Source organism: Bubalus kerabau, chromosome 3 (genome assembly GCF_029407905.1).
Source record: "Bubalus kerabau isolate K-KA32 ecotype Philippines breed swamp buffalo chromosome 3, PCC_UOA_SB_1v2, whole genome shotgun sequence".
NCBI lineage: Eukaryota > Metazoa > Chordata > Mammalia > Artiodactyla > Bovidae > Bubalus > Bubalus kerabau.
In genome coordinates, this window is record NC_073626.1 from 73,377,639 (window position 1) to 73,399,380 (window position 21,742).

Genomic DNA, 21,742 nt, shown 5'->3' on the forward strand with positions numbered 1-21,742 from the left:
ACATTTGGTGTTTCCCTAATATGGATTGAAGTTTGCTCAGCTTTTCCTGGGGCACAGTCTCTTGCACCTTGGAGGTGGAATGAAAAGCTTGGCCTGAGATTTCAGCCACCGTGAACAGGTGGGGATGCTTTCAGTTTTCATTGTATTTGTTGGTGGATCTCTGTATAGACGTTATTGCCCACTCTCTCTAGACTCAATTTGGCCCCGTTTTGGATACCTGTCTTGTGAAATGACCAGAAATTGGGTCTAATCTAGGAAATAAGGGGTGAAAATGCCTGTGTTAACAAGAGTTGCTGAGGTGATGGATGAATATCTAGAAAATTCCTTTAGAGAAAGTCCAGCTGTGGTGGGCATGGCTCCTCACAGGCTGTTAGAGCCCCAGGACAAGGCGGGCTCCAGGCACCACTGTCAACGAGCTCCAAAGAGAGAGGTCTGAAGTGTTAGCAGTTTTATGTCTGTGGAGAGGAGGAGGGGCGTTTGGGAACTAGAGTGGTTTGAACAGGTGAAGCTGACAGCGGTCTTCACTGCAGGAACTTAAACAGAAAAGACAGCCTATGCATGAGGTGATACCAAATAGAAATAAAAGATAAATTCAAGTATAAACCTCTGAAATATTAATACATCTTACGTTCCCTCAGGGGACAGAGGAGTCTACTAGGTGGCTTTTAACGCAAGGTTTAAAAATTTTGCTCATTTTTATTTTTCATAAATTGTTTTATTTGATGATGGGTTTGGGTCGTTTTATATAATCATAATAATGGAATTCTGAAAAGTGTACAGCATCAGAGAAGGGAGTGAGGGTTTGGAATGAAGGAATTAGGATGCTGTGAGCAAAAGCAGAAGAGGAGAAGATAGAGGAAAAGCCAAGGGGGAGGGGTAGAGGCTCTGTGTGTGGGGAGGGTTTAAAGGAACAATCAGTTTAAAGGAACAATCTAGTGAAAGGAAAGAAGCAGCTAATCTTAGCCATCTGGCCTCAGGCAGGGCTTGCACACTAGCAGTCCATAGGTCACACTTGTGTGTCCATTGGCAAGGGCACAGGTGGTTTAAAAATACATTGAAATTGTCAATACCATTTAAAAATTAAGATACTTCACATTAAAGTGTAGGTTTAAGAATTCTCTTGGGAAACCAGAGGAGCCTGCATCACTGACCACAATCGTGCATGGCACTGACCAGGGCAGGCTGAGAGGTGGCTGGTTCCTTCTGCTCAGGAAGGAGGTCTACGGTTTGTAAGTGCTGTCTTGATTGTCACTCTCTTGGTCACCTCATTTATTTACATCATCTGCTCTGCCTCTGTGGCACTTAATTTGTGAGCTCCAGACTCAGCATGCCTTGGCGTGGGGAAGGGAGACTGCCCCTTGCCTGTCTTCCCGAGGGAATTGTTGACTTCTCTGTTCACAGCCCTCACGGTAAAGGACATTGCCCTTGGTTGCTTCTTCTTGCACTCATCACCACCTGCTCTCTTCCACGCACAGTTCTGCTCTACAGAGTCTCCAGAGGTGGAAGCTTAACTGAGGCAGGGCACAGACATGGGTTTTGCGGCCATACAGTAGAGAAACTCTGGAGACAGCAGCTAAGGTACTTGGTTGCCTGAATTGACAGTCATTATTTTAACTCCTCAAGTACCTTCTTTTCAACACCCCCTGCCACCTTCTTTATGTCTTCTCCATACTCATGTATGGTTGATCTCCTTTTTTTTTTTTACCCATTAGTGTAATTCAGGGAAAGCTAATAAAATGGTAATGGGTACAAAGAAATAAGCAAATGGTGTGTTCAGGTCAGTTCAGTTCAGTCGCTCAGTCGTGTCCGACTCTTTGCAACCCCATGAATCACATCGCGCCAGGCCTCTCTGTCCATCACCAACTCCTGGAGTTCACCCAAACTCATGTCGATCGAGTCGGTGATGCCAGCCAGCCATCTTATCCTCTGTCGTCCCCTTCTCCTCCTGCCCCCAATCCCTCCCAGCATCAGGGTCTTTTCCAATGAGTCAACTCTTCACATGAGGTGGCCAAAGTATTGGAGTTTCAGCCTCAGCATCAGTCTTTCCAATGAACACCCAGGACTGGTCTCCTTTAGGATGGACTGGTTGGACCTCCTTGCAGTCCAAGGGATTCTCAAGATTCTTCTCTAATACCACAGTTCAAAAGCATCAATTCTTTGGCGCTCAGCTTTCTTCACAGTCCAACTTCACATCCATACATGACCACTGGAAAAATCATAGCCTTGACTAGACGGACCTTTGTTGGCAAAGTATTATTTCTGCTTTTTAATAATGGTGTGTTGCTGCTGCTGCTGCTGCTAAGTCGCTTCAGTCATGTCCGACTCTGTGCGATCCCACAGACAGCAGCCCACCAGGCTCCCCTGTCCCTGGGATTCTCCAGGCAAGAACACTGGAGTGGGTTGCCATTTCCTTCTCCAATGCATAAAAGTGAAAAGTGAAAGTGAAGTCGCTCAGTCGTGTCCGACTCTTAGCAACCCCATGGACTGCAGCCCACCAGGCTCCTCCATCCATGGGATTTTCCAGGCAAGAGTACTGGAGTGGGGTGCCATTGTCTTCTCCGAATGGTGTGTTACATAACAGTAAATAATAGTAATGGAATGATGATTGATAATGTGAATGGTGTGGTCCGGATTGTTTGGAGAGGAAAGGCGCCCATGGGGCAGGAACGGTGTTCTATTGGGCAGTAAAGGGATTGAGTCGTAGACATTTAGGAAAAGTCTTTCAGGACAGAGGTCCTCCTATAATTGAGTTGGTCAAGGCCAGCTGCTAATGTCTGTGGATCTTAGAAGGTAAAGAATACACATCAGAGCAGAATGTCAGGAAAGCCAGGGAAATGTGTCCTCACGTCTGGGGTGGGCCTGTATGGATGGTGATCATAAGCTCTGACTGAATGTGCTTAAGATCAGAAATTGGAAACAGCGCTTTAGGGAAAGGAGTTTGCCAGCCTTAAACACAAATACTGGATTAATAATTTCTACAATAATTGAGTGTATTAATAAAGCTGTGAGAAAGAGTAATTGACCTATACCTTAAGCATTTCCAGAAATAGTATGAATATAAACATCTAAATTATATAGTATGCCAGGAAAATAATCCATCTAAGAAATGCTTCAAAGGATACACAGATGTGAGGGAGGTGAAAACTAAGGCCCACATATCTTGTTTATTCTCATATTCATGGTACTATGAATTCCATGTTTTGGCCTTGTTGTTATTTTAAATGAACATATCCCTAAATGTCTACATAATGAGGTGATTTAGCCCCCACTTCCAGCAGGGGCTCATAATGGCTTAGCAGGCATTGTGAGCACTCAGATTAGCCTGTCCAGAATACCTGAATTCAAATCCTGTGTTTGCAACCTCCTAGGTGTTAATCCTGTGGATATTACCCAAACATACTAAACTAATTTCTAAAATGAAGGTAACAATACATAATACATTGGGTGGCTGTATTAAGGGATAAATATATCCTTTACATACATATATAGGGATTAAAGTATAAATATGAAAATCACACAGTTTAATGTATGAGACCTAGTTAGTTTCAATAAATGGTGGCTTTTTATTATAAGGTGATTATTTGTATTGCTCTTCCTGAAAGGCCTTTTGAAAGTCTTAGATTCTCTGGGTCAAACTAATTATGAGCTTATCAAGCTGTGTAGCATCTGGATGAGATGAGACTCTGGGTAAAATACACAGAGATGTTGAAGGCTATGCCATTTTATTCTCTCTCAACATCTTTGTAAAGCATCCATAAAACCTGTGTTTACTGAAGAATCCCAGTGGGTAGAATTAGTGCGGGAAAGGATGAAATGGATAGTTAGCACCAGGTCTGAAATATCAGACAAAAAAGAAGAGAAAGAATCTTTACAGCCTCTGAGCGCGTGCTTGGTGGAGAAGGAAGGCAGGAGAGAGTGGAGGTGCCTGGACTTCATGCTGGTCCCTGCTGATTGTGCTAGGAGAGCGGTTGGCTTGAATACCTTACTGTGTTTTGACCTTGCGCTATAGCTCAGAAGCTCAATAAATATAATTAAGTCAGCAAGCAAATGCTGCAACATGGGAAGCTGTAAGGGAACCCTCTGGATTGGGAGCTTTAAAAGAAACTTTAAGATTGGGGAAAGGAGGTTCTGAGGGAGCTGCCCAGTGGCCTGGGAAGTAGCAGTGGCCTTGGTCTTGGTCAGCAGTGGCTGTTTGAGTGTTCTCCAGAATGAACAGTGACAAGGAAGGGTATGGGGGGAAACACAGTCCAGGCAGGAGACACCCGCTGGGGTCAGTGACCCCGCCACACGAGGGCAGCTCTAGCCCAGACCAAGGGGTTTGTGGCATCTGCGGGTCTAGGTTTGTGGTATCTGCGGGTGAAGGAGGCTTCCTGGGCTCCTTCACTTGGAACAGAACTTCCTTCTAACGGTAGCTGATTTTCTTCTAATAAAGCTTTTGTGTGTGTGATTCATGTGGTCAATGTGCTTGCAGGTGAGGGAGTGGGTGCAGACTTATTGGGCTGTCTAAATTTCCTCAGGTTTCTAAGTGGGGCTTAGACTGTGTTAATGCTGATCTGACCTGCTGGAAGGCATCCTGAGAACCAAGTATAGGTGTTAGAGTTGACATGGTTTTGAGATTTGTGGGGTGCCTAGAGCTGTGTCAGCCTGTCATCCCTGTCTTATTTCCGTGCCTCCACCTCCCTGCTCCAATAGGTAAATGCAGATAACCTCCACCTGGGTGTTCAGACCAGCACCAATACCTGAGTCAAACTGAAAAAAAGAGAGAGAGACAGAGAAAGAATATTAGGTATATTGTTAGGACTCTCCCTTCTACCTCCTCTTGTGGCTCAGACGGTAAAGTGTCTGCCTACAATGTGGGAGACCCAGGTTTGATCCCTGGGTCGGGAAGTTCCTCTGGAGAAGGAAATGGCAACCCACTCCAGTATTCTTGCCTGGAAAATCCCATGGACGGAGGAGTCCGGTAGGCTACAGTCCATGAGGTCGCAAAGAGTTGGACACGACTGAGCGACTTCACTTCACTTCACTTCTACCTCCTCACCTCTGTGTGTGCTTAGAAGAAAGTTGAACTCTGTGGATTCTGACCTGGGGGGTTCAAAGTGTGACCTCTGTCTCAGGGTCCTCGCTGTGCTCCACATCCTTAGTTTGCCCTGGCTCATTCACTCTGCACACTTGTCCATCCCACTCTTGCTCTGAGGGACTGTTTGTATGTCCTGCGTCAGCTGGGCTCCCCGCTGCCTCTCCACTGCCTCCCGCCAGTGAAGAGAAGAGCGAGACAGTGTGCAGTGTTTATTCCTGGGTCCCTCCCTGCCAGGACCTGTGTTGGCAGTGCCTGTTTGCTGGTTCTCTCCCCTGGCCCCAGCTGATCACTCTCTAGGTCAAAGTCCCTGAGACAGAATGCCCACAGGCTCCTTCCCCTTGCTCCTTCAGGTGCAGGAGTGGTAACTCTTCCAGCTCCATTATTCCGGTTTCAGAGCACTTCAGGTCCTTTGTTGGTTTTCTTTAACCCTTCCCCTCCATTGAAAACTGGAGAAGACAATGGCACCCCACTCCAGTACTCTTGCCTGGAAAATCCCATGGATGGAGGAGCCTGGTGGGCTGCAGTCCATGGGCTCACTAAGAGTCAGACACAACCAAGCGACTTCACTTTCACTTTTCACTTTCATGCATTGGAGAAGGAAACGGCAATCCACTCCAGTGTTCTTGCCTGGAGAATCCCAGGGACGGGGGAGCCTGGTGGGCTGCCGTCTATGGGGTCTCACAGAGTCGGACATGACTGAAGCAACTTAGCAGCAGCAGCCATTGAAAACCATGAAACTCTTTCTTTCTCTTTCACGAAGAGTTTCTTCGTGAAACTCTTTCTTTCTCTTTCATGTGGGCAGTTAATTGTTCTCTTCCAGGATCACGAGTGATCTGTCACTGAAGCCCTCGATGCCTGTGTGGCTCCCCTGGGCCCAAGCTTATCTCCTTTGCTCTTCTCAGTAGCTCCAAGGACAGGGTTTCTACTCTCAGTATCAGGAGCTTCCTGAATGCTCCTCCCTAAACCAAAGCATGCTTGACTGACACCTGTCTGGTCCCTTCCCCTCTGAATACTGGCTTCCTCTGCTGAACTATACAGACAACTCTCTTAGAGCCAAGACCACAGCCTTGGAGCCTAAATACTTAATTGCCTCCTGCTTCTCAGGTTGCTGTTTGCCCCTCAGGTCTTCTCAGATACCCTCGTAGCTTCAGTGCCCTCACCATGAGGGCTGAAGCCGCTGCCCTCCTTCCCTTGCTCTAGAGTTCTCCCAGCCAGCTTCTTCTAGTATGGCTCTTCCATCCTGCCTTGTCTTGCCAAGCCTGTGTTGTCCGTGGCACATCCTCTCCCTGTGTCAGCCACAGCTGTAGTGGAGAGCTGTCTGTCAGAGGCTTTCAGTTAAATAACTCAGGTGGAGTAGAAGCTTTGATGCTGCAAAAACTAACCTCTGATATTGCCCTTATATTTGAAGTGAAGATTTATGAAGTGGAGCTGAAGAGTTAAACTGTTTTTCTCAAAAATCTGAAGCATTTGCCAGGGAACACAAACATATCATGTTTTACCCACCCTGATTTGGTATTATACTATATGTTTCTGAAATATTTTCCTAAAATTGGTAGAACTGCATGAAAATGTGTAGTAAATATAAATGTGTCAATATGTATACATGGGAGTCTATTATAGTAGACTCTCTGTGTAAAATACATATTTTCTCTGTGTTATTGTGTACTTCAGTCACTGAAAACCAGCAGGGCAGCAGGTACTGTACCCTCAGCTGGTCCACCACCCTGTCCATGCAGTCAGCAAACAGCTCTCCACCTCTCTACTGTAAGTGGAGTGTATTCTGCAATACACATGTTTATTTTCTGCCATTTGATCTAAAGAATATGTCTAATTCCATAAAGTTACATAAAGCCACTAAGAGAGTTCTGGACTTGCTGCAAAGACACACAAGAAAAATAACAGTCTGGATGTTTATGATTGGAGAACATTCCAAGGAAGCGGTTGGGGAAAAAAGTCAAGTAGGGATGGTTGGGAGACCTTTGCCATCTTGAGGAACCTAAAAACTTCCCTGAGAGGATCATCGGGAAATGGTAGGCATGGTTTCTGGAAGAAACAGGGCAGGAGGTCTATGATGACTTGAAAGAGCTGAAGAGAGCCGTGGAGGGTCTGTCTGTGGATGATGACTTTGGTACTAAGGTGGGGATGTTAGTTATCATTCTGCAGAGACTGCTCAAAGCACTGAGTTCAGCCAGCATGCCCATTGCCAGCACTGTACTGACCTGTAGCTAAAGGGTTCCAGGAGTTATTTCTTTTCTGCTCTCTGTAACAGTTACTCTGAGAATGTTCTGATAAACGAAACAAAGGGAAAAAATAGAATTTCCACCTAGAGCTAGCTACGGCTATGCAAAAGAGCCAAATAACGCTAGCTATAGCTTTGCAAAGGAGGCCAAAATAAGCAGCTGTCATGCATTCATCAAATTCAGGACTCTCCCTAGTATTAAATCAATCCCATCAAAGCAGTTTTATTGCTGATGGATAAATGGATGGAAGTAGACATATAGCTTTAAAAGGGCTTGCTGTTTGGAGTAGGAGACAAGCTGTGAGGCCCACAGCTTGGCGCCGTTCTTTCAGAGCCCAGCAGTATTTACTGAGTAGCTTCCAATTTTGCTGCTCCTGGGCTTACTTTGTTGAGCTACGCTATTTTATGAATGTTCTATTTTCTAAGAACTTAAGATCAAACTCAGAACACTTCCATGATTCTGGTGGGTTGTAAAGAGCCATGGTCATTCCCTCAAAATCTTTAATGTGTAGGCCCGTGCAGCCCTTTGCTTAGTCTTTTGGTGACTTTAGTGAAAGGAACAGTATCTGGTCTAACTTTATTAGAATAAATTATCGTGTTGTTTCTCCAACTAGCAATTTGACTCTTTAAACATGGGTGACATATTGGAGTCTCTCATCTCACTTATTATTACTGAAATTTAAGTGGAGGTGAAATAAAAAAATAGGCTTCTTTTTACACATAAAGATGAGCAAGTGGTACGTTGTGTTTATTTCCTGGAAGTGATGATGACCTTACATTGATCTACTTATTTTCTTTCATCCAGTCATTATGCTTGTTTAGTTAGTGGCAGGGCTTTGTGAATTCCCCTGGGTCACATGAGAAGTGGCCTTTTTAGCCCAGTGAGTTGAGAACAGTGTCTCATCTAAGTCCAACAGCTACAAAGAGCCATGTTCTGGTCACCTGATAGCCTGCATCTCTAGGAGTATTTGTATTTTCTAGGGATTGGCAAACTGAGTAGAGGTGAGCAACGGGAAACCAGCTCTCACTCACCTTGTGGAATGACTTTTTCTTTAGTCCACTGCAAATTTATTAGCTTCAAAATGACATTCAATGTACATTTTCAAGAAATTTTATTGTGGGACAGTTTGGGTGAGTGAGCAGAGTTTTCTTGTATGTTCCTTCTTAACACAGCCTTCTTTCTTAGAAAGGAGCCAGCAATGATGAACCAGATAAAGTCAGTATGTTAACACTGGGCAATCCAGTTTGACCAAATGCAGGATGCTGAACACATTTCTGGCAGAAGCAAAAATGACTGACTCATAAATCAGCAAGGATTTTGTAAACATTTCATGTGCTACAAACTACTGTCTTTCTGGAAACGCTGCCATATTTATTCTCATTCTGCCTCTGTCTCTATCTCTGCCTCTCTCTTACACACACACATTTAAAGTTTTGAATAATTACTGGTGCTTTTTTATTTTATATTTTATTATTATGGGATCCTAACCCTTTTATTGACTGTGATAACTGCATTAATTCTAGCCATTCCAAATTTGAGCTACTTTATATGAATATTAGAACATTAATTATTTTTGAATTAGAACAATAAAAGGCAACAATCTTTATGCTGGGTGGAATTATGATAGAAAACTAATTGTCTCATTAACCTTACCTACAGAACCATTAGCATGGTCAAAAAATCCAGGACAGTATCACATTTTAGTACACAACATTTTTTTAAAGCAATTTACAGCTAACTAGGAAGAATTTTCATTTACACAAATTTCTTTTAAAAAATGTATAAGTACCAAGTAGCTAATTATTACAGTCATTCATGATTTTGTCTAGAAAGTATCTGGAAATTTAGCAAATTTGTTCCTGGAGTTTTCTGTGGTCCTAAGCAGGTCTTTTGACAAGGCGATGGCACCCCACTCCAGTACTCTTACCTGGAGAATCCCATGGACAGAGGAGCCTGGTGGGCTGCAGTCCATGGGGTCGCAAAGAGTCGGACATGACTGAGCAACTTCACTTTCACTTTTCACTTTCATGCATTGGAGAAGGAAATGGCAACCCACTCCAGTGTTCTTGCCTGGGAGAATCCCAGGGACGGCGGAGCCTGTTGGGCTGCCGTCTATGGGGTTGCACAGAGTCGGACACGACTGAAGTTACTTAGCAGCAGCAGCAGCAGCAGCAAGCAGGTCTTTTAGCTTTTACTTGCAATGTGAGGTATCATTTTTAGAATTGCAAATTTAAGATAATAAGAAGTGTTAAGAGATGAGCTTACCCAACCAATGCCTTTATTTTTATTTTTAATAATAATGTACCTAACACTCATATGAAATGACTTGTCCATAGTCTCATAGTTCATTGGAACATAGGGGCTCAGTGGGGCTTTCTCTGCACCAGCTTGGTCTGAGCTTTCACAAGAACAGGGGTTTCTTGGTGAAGGTAGGAGGTCCAGGTAGGGGCCATGAAGTTACTGGCTCAGCAGGTTTCATCAGCCTGCCGTGGTTCCGTCTTCCAGGCAGTCTTTTCTAGAGTCAGTGACAGTGGGGAGATTCGGCCATGTGTTGTTCAAGTGCTGTTCACTACCAGTTTCCTTGGTAGTCCTTCTCAACGCCTTAGCCATCTCAGAGAAACAGAAGCCACTTCTAGCTTATATTCTGTAAAAGAAGATGATTGCAAATAGGACATTCTGGGGAACTGACAATTTTGGTGAAGAGATCTGGTCGCAGTTGTGAGTCTTCTGTAACTAGATCTGCTTTTATATGTAGCCTTGGGCTAATCACATGGCCTCTGGGCCTTACCTGTAAGAAAAGAACACTCCTGTCCACCTCAGTGGTACAGTGGTAATGGAAGGGCAAGCCCACCTCCCCTGTTTCCTAGTGGTCTGCGACCGAGGGGAAGTTACTCAACCTCTCGGTGCCTCACTTTCATCATCTATAAATGAGGACAATAAAACAGTACCAACCTCATAGAGTTGTTGTGAAGAATGAATTACATGTCAAATACTTAGAGCAATGCCTTCGACATAGTAAGCATTCAATATAGGTTAGTTATTATTATTATTACTATATAATATTGCTTTGAAAGAAATAACTATATTAAGGTGAAGAATTATTTCTTAGTACCTAAATTGTACATGTAAAAAATAGGTTTAGACACTTTTCTCATAATATGGGAATCCATTGACACTTGGTAGAAAGGGCTTGTTCCAAATATTACTTCCCCTTCACTTCCTTTCCCCCTACATTTTTTAAATTGTAATTTTTCTTCTTCTCCTTATCTTCTATTTTTCTTCAATTCTCTGGAAAATGAAAAGTGATCTTGAAGGGGGAAGATTAAATTCTTTCAACTCCTCAGAAAATAGAGGCTATAAAACGGCAATATATTAATGTTAACAATAAAATAATATGTAGTCAAATCTGCAAGCAGTGAAAGCAAAATTAGCCCAGTTCTGTTTTTGGTGTGGCTGATGAAAGGCCCACAGGTTTTCAATGATTTGCAGGATGCAGAATGCAATTTGAGTTGTAAGGCATCCCTGTGGTTTAGTAAAATTGTTGGGAGTGGGTGGGAAGGGCTTTTTTAAATGTTTCTCTCCTGTGTTTGCAAGTTTGAAATGACACAGAAGGTTTATTAAGTAAACAGGTTAAAAGTATGTTCAACAGTGAATGGTATATTGGCTGAGATTAATACTAGGTACGCAGACTGTTTGGACAGCCGTTGTAAGAGTGGGTGTTGTAGAGGCTGACAATGGTAAGGATGGGTAACTGACACTACTGAGAAGTGACTGGGAGGCATTTGGATAGATTTCCTGCCACTTCCTGGTATGTGGCTTCTGTCTAACTTATACAACTGGTTCTTTGAAGGAGGACTCTGCAGGGTACTCTGCCAGCGCTCTGTAGATGAAGGATGGTCCTACATAGAGAAAAGGACTCCAAGACCACCAGACAGTGATTGGCCCCACTGTCACCTCCACTCCTATCTATCTGTCTATGTATCCATTCATTTGTCCATCCATGATCTCAGAATCAACTGAGATTCAGAGACTATTGTAGGAATTATTAAGAATACACACTAAGTAAGGGAACACAAAGTGTCTTAAGTCACATTAAGGACAAATTGTGACATGTGTTTGGATACAGTTAATCTCACTGGACTGTTTTATTCATAGTTTAGTAGAAAAATCACTCATTTGCAAGTTGAGGAAGTCCCCATTAAAGTTATGTGATTTTACTGATAAGAACAATCCCAGAAATTATACTGAGTTTGAGCAATATATACGTATTTAAATCTCTCAGGAACATGTTTCTGCAGAGAAGAGCAGCAGTGGCCTGCTGTATCATAATCTGTGCGTTAAAGAGCCCCGCAGTGCACATTTACGCAGCAGACCATGGCCTGACTTCAGTGGCAATGAGCTGTGGACTGAATGCTCATTGAGAGCTACCAGGCACCTCCCTTTACTTGGTAGTAATAGCTCCAGTGGAACCCTCACACAGTTAGGATCCTAATGTAACAAGCAGGACGGAGTGAATGCATTTCCGCCTTTACTTTGACAAAGTTGTTGGTTTTTCCTTTTAAAAAAGCTCATTTCCATTGGCATTAACTAAACACAAGAATTCTCAGAAATCTGAATTGAAAAGGAGAGTTCAAATCTATACTAACAACGCTGTCCAGAATTTAGTCATGTTATATCATATAAATGTCAAATATTGCTTTGGTCTGCACACATAATTAATATAAGCTTGTCATTAATAGTGTGATATATGATCCAGGAACCTTCAAGATAACAAAAAGCCAACTAATATTTATCTCTAATGTGCTATAATCTTTACTCACATCACAAAGCATTAACAAAGGGTATATCCTTTAATGCTATACTCCCAAGGGTTTACTTGAACTTTTTTTCTGGTTTAATTAGCTTATTCATTTTAATTAAAGTACAGTGCAACATTTACATGGTGTTTAATCTGAAAGTTAATCCTATTCTCTTAAAAGATTAAGTATAGCAATAAATATAAAATAATGGTGGTTGTATCTCATAGGATTGGTACTTAGGCTATGTGAACAAGTTGTGTTAGAAATAGCAGAAACATTGATTTTCTCTAATATTCTTTTGTTAAGACATTAATGCCATGAGACTAGCTTTCTGACCAATTAGGAGCTTCTGTAAAAACCAGATATCCACCCTGCCCCTCCCCTCCTTCATGGATTTGCACAGATTTTGGATTTGAGGTGGAACCCAAAGACCTGCTGCAGTGATCAGACAGGCTGCCTTCATGTGTTCATGGACCACCTCCTTCTAGAATTTTCCCCTCCCATACCCAGTTTATCTTGCCAGGGAGTCTGACTTTTTCCAAGAAGAATGCTTGTCTCCAGTATTCCTTTTCAGCCTAAGTCTTGCTTTTGCCTTTCCAAATTCACTGCGGGCAAACTTTACAGCAGAGACCCCATCCCTCAGCTCCTTGACCTCCACGTTGGTGGTGGCTTTCGCTTCCACTCTGACCTAGCTGCTCACTTCCGTGATCGCGTTCTAGGCTCATTTCCGGAGACTGCATTGCTCTGAAGACACTTATTCAAATGTGCCAGTCTTCAGCCCCCACCTCCTTTCCTCCCTGCTTCACTCAGCAGTACTCATGAAGACCTAGTCCGTCAGCCCTCCCTTGTCAGTCACATCCACGCGAGCAAATCTAACGACACTTTGAAGCCCACATACTACTTTGCTTCACAGCAGCATTTGTCAGAGCTGTCAAGTCCTACCATTCTGAAATACTTTTTTTTCTTGTGATCAGACACCATATTTAACCAGTTTTCTTCTACTATATTGGCCTTTCTATACAACTCTGTCTTAAGGAATTCTTCTCTTTCATTCAAACTCTTGGAGAAGGAAATGGCAACCCACTCCAGTATTCTTGCCTGGAGAATCCCATGAACAGAGGAGCCTATCAGGTTAGAGTCCATGCAGTCGCAAAGACTTGGACATGACTGAGTGACTGAGCACAGCACATTCAAACTCTACATAGACTGTTTCACAGTTTGGGCCTTCATTTACAATAGCATCAAACTAGAGCCAACCCCAAAGTCCTCAGTAGGTAAATGGAGAAACAAAATGTGCTATCTACACATGGAATACTAGTCATCAATAAAAAAGAATGAAATAATGCTACATGGATAAATCGCAAATGCGTTATGCTAGGTGAAGGAAGACTGACATAAAAAATACATATTTTGATTCTTACTTAAAAGTTTAGAAAATGCAAGCTAATCTATAGTGACAAAAAGTCAATCACCATTGCTTGATACTGGGGGCAGAGGAAGGATGGTCTGCAAAAGAGCCTGAGGAAAGCTTTTGGGGTGATGAAAAGTCCTATATCTTTATTGCATGGTAGTTTCATAGCTGTATACATCAGTCAAAACCCATGAAATTGAGCATGTTAAATAGGCGCAATTTTTTGTAAGTTAAAGGCTTCCCTGGTGGTTCAGATGATAAAGAATCTGCCTGCGATACAGGAAACCTATATTTGATCCCTGGGTCAGGAAGATCCCTTAGAGGAGGGCACAGCAACTTAGTTCAGTACTCTTGCCTGGAGGATTCCATGGATAGAGGAGCATGGGAGGCTATAGCCCATGGGGTCACAAAGAGTCGGGCACATCTGAGCGACTCTCACTCACTCACTCACTCACTCACTCACATACCTTAATAAGACTGGTTAAAATCTGTGTGCCGACAGTCCTTGCATTCATGTCTTTTAACAAGTGCTGTGCTTAGTCACTCAGTACATTGCTATCTCAAGGAGACCTCAAAATATACTGGCTTAAATAAAACAGGCATTTATTTCTGTTTCCCATTCTTGTCTCAAGATAGGTGGGCCAGTGCTGGCAGCGTGACTCTGCATCCTAACGCCAGGATTCCATTTCTGGGTTCCCGGAATGCTTCAGTTGCCATCATATCCCAGCCAGCGGGGGCAGGGAAAGGGTCCAAGGAGGGCCTGCACTTTTCTTCTTTAGAGAAAAAGTGTCAAATGGCCATTCTTCATAACGAGAGGGGTTGGGAAATACTGTCTTTATGTGATCATGTGGTCAACTAAAGCTTTATTTCTATGATAGAAATGAAGAACTGATGTTGAAGAGCAAGCTTCTGGCTTTTTGGGGGGTGTGTGGAGACTTGAGAAAGTACATTTTTGTAAGACTCCTATCTCTCTATGCAGTTTGATTACAAGTGGATTACAAAATCCATGGGTGTATGTGAAGTAAAGTGATTTATTGATGAAGATTTAGAATAATGGTTATAGAAGAGGTGCTTATGTATTTGTGTAGTGTCTAATCAGTGCCCAGGCATCTCTTCATGTTCTTTATTATTAATTGCATTGTTCCTGGCTAATTTTGTGTCTCCCATGCAAGCAAAAAGTAGCAATGTTGTTGTTACTCAAAATGACATGACTCTTCAGAACTTTTTGCATTGAAACAGTGTACCTAATTATAGGACCCTAACAGCATTTATTTCAATGATGGTTATGTTATTACTCATGGTATGGTGTCATCTACCTTGTACCCTCGGATACTGGCTTCCAATGACTCTCTGATTACACTGTGCTTCCTTGATGACTACAAATGCAAGTCTTATTCAGAGTCTGAAGGAAAGTGCAAACGATTATTTTCTTGTCGTTCTAAATTTCCTAATCCCAAATTTGTGGCATACATGTGGAACCACACCTCTTCCAACCATGTCTTATCCTGAACTCTTCAGATTGAAATCTCTGTCTTCATAGAATGTGATCTCTTACAATGTTGACTGCAGCTCTGCAGGGGGCAGGGCTGAGGGTTCTGTGGTCAGAGGAGCAGTTCGTTTGCACAAAGAGTGTCCGTCCTTCATCTTTCCTCCAGCACAGCTTAAGACTGACCTGAGAGAGCACGGAATTGCCACATCCACTAGGGCAAGAGAAGGCATTGATTGGAAAGGTCTGTTGCTCTCAGGAAGCAGTGGTCTTGAAAAGCTTCAAAGAGGATAGTCATTCCTGCCAGTGGGCTTGACAGGTCTTTCTTTTCCTCTTTGGTTCAGCCCAATCATGCAGGTTTTTCATTTACTTGTAAAAGTAACCACCATCCATCTTTTACCCTGCTATTCTTTTTTTCCAGCGGATAGCTATAGAGAGATGCAGTGTCCTCAAATTTCCTGAATCCCAGCTTTAAAGATAAGCACCAGGCCCCTTTAATGGTAAAAGTATGGGATAATGAGGGGAAGCTATAAGCGTTCAGAAAAAAATGGACTAACTTCTCATGGTCAGAATTCCAGGGCTAGATACTGTTCTTTTAGAGTGTGTTAACTGGAAGTCCCTTTGGACTCTTAGATTTAATTTCTAAATGTGGAGTTTCTTAAGTCATTCTAAACACAGAAGACCTCTTCAGCTTCTTCAGGAAGTCCCTTCTGGGCCTGGCCAACCAGCCTTGGCAGAATCACAGTCGTCATTTTATTTCTGTTGAACAACGTGCAGTCTGAGGCCTGCAGTACCAAGTCTCATCACTTTCTATTGGATGCTGGCCTCACCATCACAGCTTTGAGTATAAAAGAGTCTGTAGATGTCAGTTGTTTTTCTGTCACTCAGTCATGTCTGACTCTTTGTGACCCCATGGACTGCAGCACACCAGGCTTCCCTGTCCTTCACCATCTCCCAGAGCTTGCTCAAATTCATGTCCATTGAGTCGGTAATGCCATACAACCATCTCATCTTCTGCCATCCCCTTCTCCTCCTGCCTTCAATCTTTCCCAGCTTCAGAGTCTTTTCTAATGAGTTGGCTCTTCCTATCAGGTGGCCAAAGTATTAGAACTTCAGCTTCAGCATCAGTCCTTCCAATGAATATTCACGATTGATTTCCTTTAGGATTGACTGGTTTGATCTCCTTGCAGTCCCAAGAGACTCTTAAGAGTCTTCTCTAGCACAACAGTTTGAAAGCATCAGTCCTTCAGCGCTCAGCCTTCTTAATGGTCCAACTCTCATGTCTGTACATGATTACTGGAAAAACCATAGCTTTGACTATACAGACCTTTGTTGGCATAGTAATGTCTCTGCTTTTTAATATGTTGTCTAGGTTAGTCATAGCTTTTCTTCCAAGGAGCAAGCATCTTTTAATTTCATGGCTTCAGTCACCATCTGCAGGGATTTTTGGAACCCAAGAAAATAAAGTCTGTCACTGTTTGCATTGTCTTCCCATCTATTTGCCATGAAGTAATGGGGCTGTGAAAGTGCTGCACTCAATATGCCAGCAAATCTGGAAAACTCAGCAGTGGCCACAAGGACTGGTAAAGGTCAGTTTTCATTCCAATCCCAAAGAAAGGCAATGCCAAAGAATGCTCAAACTACCGCACAACTGCACTCATCTCACATGCTAGTAAAGTAATGCTCAAAATTCTCCAAGCCAGGCTTCAGCAATATGTGAACAGTGAACTTCCTGATGTTCAAGCTGGTTTAAAAAAGGTAGAGGAACCAGAGATCAAATCGCCAACATCTGCTGGATCATGGAAAAAGCAAGAGAATTCCAGAAAAACATCTATTTCTGCTTTATTGACTATGCCAAAGCCTTTGACTGTGTGGATCACAATAAACTGTGGAAAATTCTGAAAGAGATGGGAATACCAGACCACCTGACCTGCCTCTTGAGAAATTTGTATGCAGGTCAGGAAGCAACAGCCCAGCAACAACTGGACATGGAACAACAGACTGGTTCCAAATAGGAAAAGGAGTACATCAAGGCTGTATACTGTCACCCTGATTATTTAACTTATATGCAGAGTACATCATGAGAAACGCTGGATTAGAAGAAACACAAGCTAGAATCAAGATTGCCTGGAGAAATATCAATAACCTCAGATATGCAGATGACACCACCCTTATGGCAGAAAGTGAAGAGGAACTAAAAAGCCTCTTGATGAAGGTGAAAGTGGAGAGTGAAAAAGCTGGCTTAAAGCTCAACATTCAGAAAACGAAGATCATGGCATCTGGTCCCATCACTTCGTGGCAAATAGATGGGGAAACAGTGGAAACAGTGTCAGACTTTATTTTTTTGAGCTCCAAAATCACTGTAGATGGTGACTGCAGCTGTGAAATTAAAAGACGCTTACTCCTTGGAAGGAAAGTTATGACCAACCTAGATAGCATATTGAAAAGCAGAGACATTACTTTGCCAACAAAGGTCCGTCTAGTCAAGGCTATGGTTTTTCCTGTGGTCATGTATGGATGTGAGAGTTGGACTGTGAAGAAGGCTGAGCGCCAAAGAATTGATGCTTTTGAACTGTGGTGTTGGAGAAGACTCTTGAGAGTCCCTTGGAGTGCAAGGAGATCCAACCAGTCCATTCTGAAGGAGATCAGTCCTGGGATTTCTTTGGAAGGAATGATGCTAAAGCTGAAACTCCAGTACTCTGGCCACCTCATGCGAAGAGTTGACTCCTTGGAAAAGACTCTGATGCTGGGAGGGATTGGGGGCAGGAGGAGAAGGGGACGACAGAGGATGAGATGGCTGGATGGCATCACTGACTCGATGGATGTGAGTCTGGGTGAACTCCAGGAGTTGGTGATGGACAGGGAGGCCTGGCGTGCTGTGATTCATGGGGTCACAAAGAGTTGAACACGACTGAATGACTGAACTGAACTGAACTGAATGGGACTGGATGCCATGATCTTAGTTTTTTGAACGCTGAGTAGATGTCAGTGCAACAAGGCTAATGAAATCTGTCATCTGTTACATTTTGCAGTCATTATCCTGTGGTGCCTCAAATCGACATCATGGGAGAATGGTTGCTTTCTTCATTTTAAAGATAAGCAAAATGAGATGCAGAAAGATTAAATAACTTTCCAAAGTCTGTCTGACTCCAGATAACTCAGTGCTTATCTCAACTGTTCTCTCAAAGTGAAGGAATGAAACACAGTTCAGGCATCTCACCCTGATGCCACCAGAGAAACAGGTTTGAATAAGAAATTTTGACTAGCTAGTGCCAAATTTTTGTTTCATAGGCTTCTCGTTATTGGAGGTTGTGAGCTGCAAAAGGAAATACAGCTCCTTAGGAGATGAAGCTGGACACAGCCTGGCCATCTGCTCTCTTGGCAGGGGCTGACATCGGCTGCCTTTATGGATAAGGGGGACGGAGCAGGGCACGTCACCAGCCAACAGTGCTGCTGGCAGTGAGGTGGGGAGGCAGACGGACTCCTAGGCTGACTGACTGCTGTCAGCGTCTTAGAGTCCGTAGAGTAGACTTGATGAAAATTGTACATCTTGAAGGAAAGGGATGAGGTGGAGTCTTAACATTGACGCCCCAGTGGTATAGAAAGAGACCCTGTGTGGGCCAGTATCACTTGCGAGGTATTATCCTAGGTGCTGTGATTAGAGCAATTAACAAAGGAGTATGATGGGATAGGGGCTTCTCAGATGGTTCAGTGGTAAAGAATCCACCTGCCAATGCAGGAGACATGAGTTCGATCCCTGGGTCCGGAAGAGCCACTGGAGGAGGAATGGCAACCCACTCTAGTATTCTTGCCTGGAGAATCCCATGGATAGAGGAGGCTGATGGGCTACAGTCCATGGGGTCACGAAGAGCTGGCTACGACTGAGCACACACAAGAACATGATGGGTAGAAAGACATTACGTTTCTGTTTTTTTTTCAACTTTTTCTTTTGTAGTGGGGTAAAGCACAATGTTATGGTAGTTTCAGGTGAACAGTGAAGTCTCAGCCACACATATACATGTATCCATTCTTCCCCAAACACCCCTCCCACCAGGTTGCCACATTACACTGAGCAGAGTTCCATGTGCTATACAGTAGGTCCTTGTAGGTTATCCATTTTATATATAGCAGTGTGTACATATCCATCCCCAGAGAAGGCAATGGCACCCCACTCCAGCACTCTTGCCTGGAAAACCCCATGGATGGAGGAGCCTGTTAGGCTGCAGTCCATGGGGTCGCGAAGAGTCGGACACAACTGAGCGACTTCCCTTTCACTTTTCACTTTCATGCATTGGAGAAGGAAATGGCAACCCACTCCGGTGTTCTTGCCTGGAGAATCCCAGGGACAGGGGAGCCTGGTCGGCTGCCATCTATGGGGTCACACAGAGTTGGACACGACTGAAGTGACTTAGCAGCAGCAGCAGCACATATCCATCCCAAACTCCCAAACTATTCCTTCCCCCATCCTTCCCGCTGGCAACCATAAATTTGTGCTCTAAATTTCTGAGTCTGTTTCTGTTTTTTAAGTAAGTTCATTTATATCATTTGTTTTTAGATTCCACATATAAGAGATATCATAGGATATTTTTCCTTCTCTGACTTACTTCACCCAGTATAACAATCTCTAGGTCCATCCATGTTGTTGCAAATGGCATTCTTTTATTCTTTTTAGAGGCTGAGTAGTAGTCCATTGTATCTGTGTACCACATCTTCTTGATCTCTTTCTCTGTCAAAGGACATTTAGATTGCTTTCAGGTCTTGGCTGCTGTAAACAGTGTTGCAATGAACATTGGGCTGCATGTATTCTATTGGATCATGTTTTTCTCCAGATATATGCCCAGGAGTGGGATTTCAGGGTCATATGGTAGCTCTAATAGTTTTTTCAGGAACCTTCATACTGTTCTCCATAGTGGTTGTACCAGTTGGCATTCCCCCAACAGTGTAGGACTGGAAAAGGCCACAAGAATGGAAAAGATCAGTTTTCATTCCAATCCCAAAGAAAGGCAATGCCAAAGAATGCTCAAACTACCACACAATTGAACTCATCTCACACGCTAGTAAAGTAATGCTCAAAATTCTCCAAGCCAGGCTTCAGCAATACGTGAACCACCATGAAATTCCAGATGTTCAAGCTGGTTTTAGAAAAAGCAGAGGAACCAGAGATTAAATTGCCAACATCTGTTGGATTATTGAAAAAGTAAGAAAATTCCAGAAAAACATCTATTTCTGCTTTATTGACCATGCCAAAGCCTTTCACTGTGTGGGTCACCACAAACTGGAAAATTCTGAAAGACATGGGAATACCAGACCACTTGACCTGCCTCTTGAGAAACCTGTATGCAGGTCAGGAAGCAACAGTTAGAACTGGCCATGGAACGACAGACTGGTTCCAAATAGGAAAAGGAGTACGTCAAGGCTGTATATTGTCACCCTGCTTATTTAACTTATATGCAGAGTACATCATGAGAAACGCGGGGCTGGAAGAAGCACAAGCTGGAATCAAGATTGCTGGGAGAAATATCAATAACCTCAGATATGCAGATGACACCACCCTTGTAGCAGAAAGTGAAGAAGAACTAAAGAGCCTTTGATGAAAGTGAAAGTGGAGAGTGAAAAAGTTGGCTTAAAGCTCAACATTCAGAAAACTAAGATCATGGCATCTAGTTCCATCACTTCATGGCAAATAGATGGGGAAACGGTGGAAACAGTGGCAGACTTTATTTTGGGGGCTCCAAAATCACTGCAGCCATGAAATCAAAAGACGTTTACTCCTTGGAAGAAAAGTTATGACCAACCTAGACAGCAGCGAGTTTGAGTGAACTCTGGGAGATGGTGATGGACAGGGAGGCCTGGCATGCTGCGATTCATGGGGTCGCAAAGAGTCGGACACGACTGAGCGACTGAACTGAACTGAACTGAGGCAGCATATTAAAAAGCAGAGACATTACTTTGCCAACAAAGGTCCATCTAGTCAAAGCTATGGTTTTTCCAGTAGTCATGTATGGATGTGAGAGTTGGATCATAAAGAAGGCTGAGTGCTGAAGAATTGATGCTTTTGAACTGTGATGTTGGAGAAGACTCTTGAGAGTCTCTTGGACTGCAAGGAGATCCAGCCAGTCCATTCTAAAGGAAATCAGTCCTGAACATTCATTGGAGGGACTGATGCTGAAGCTGAAATTCCAATACTTTGGCCACCTGATGTGAAGAACTGACTCCCTTGAAAAGACCCTGATGCTGGAAGAGATTGAAAGCAGGAGGAGAAGGGTACGACAGAGGATGAGATGGTTGGATGGCATCACCGATTCAATGGATGTGAATTGGAGTTACTCCGGGAGTTGGTGATGGACAGGGAAGCCTGGTGTGCTACAGTCTATGGGGTGGCAAAGAGTTGGACAATACTGAGGGACTGAATTGAACTGAACAGTGTAGGAGGGTTCCCTTCTCTCTATACCCTCTCCAGCATTTACTGTTTGTGGAGTTTTTGATGATAACCAATTTACTGGTGTGAGGTGACATCTTATTGTAGTTTTGACTTGCATTTCTCTAATAATTAGAGATGTTGAACATCTTCATGTGCCTCTTGGTTATCTGTATGTCTTCTTTGGAGAAACATCTATTTAGGTCTTCCACCCATTTTTCAGCGTGGTTGTTTGTTTTGATGCTGTTAAGTGTCATGAGCTATTTATAAATTTTGCAGACTAATCTTTTGTCAGTCACATCATTTGCAAA

General features: G+C 43.2%; 1 long non-coding RNA gene across 1 annotated transcript in view; it reads left to right on the forward strand.

Annotated features, from left to right (window-relative positions):
- LOC129646237 (uncharacterized) overlaps window positions 1–21,742 on the forward strand; it is a 157,925-nt gene continuing 136,183 nt past the window's right edge. The window contains exon 1 of the long non-coding RNA XR_008711785.1: window positions 1–118. This is a non-coding gene — a long non-coding RNA (uncharacterized LOC129646237). The remainder of the gene's footprint in view (window positions 119–21,742) is intronic.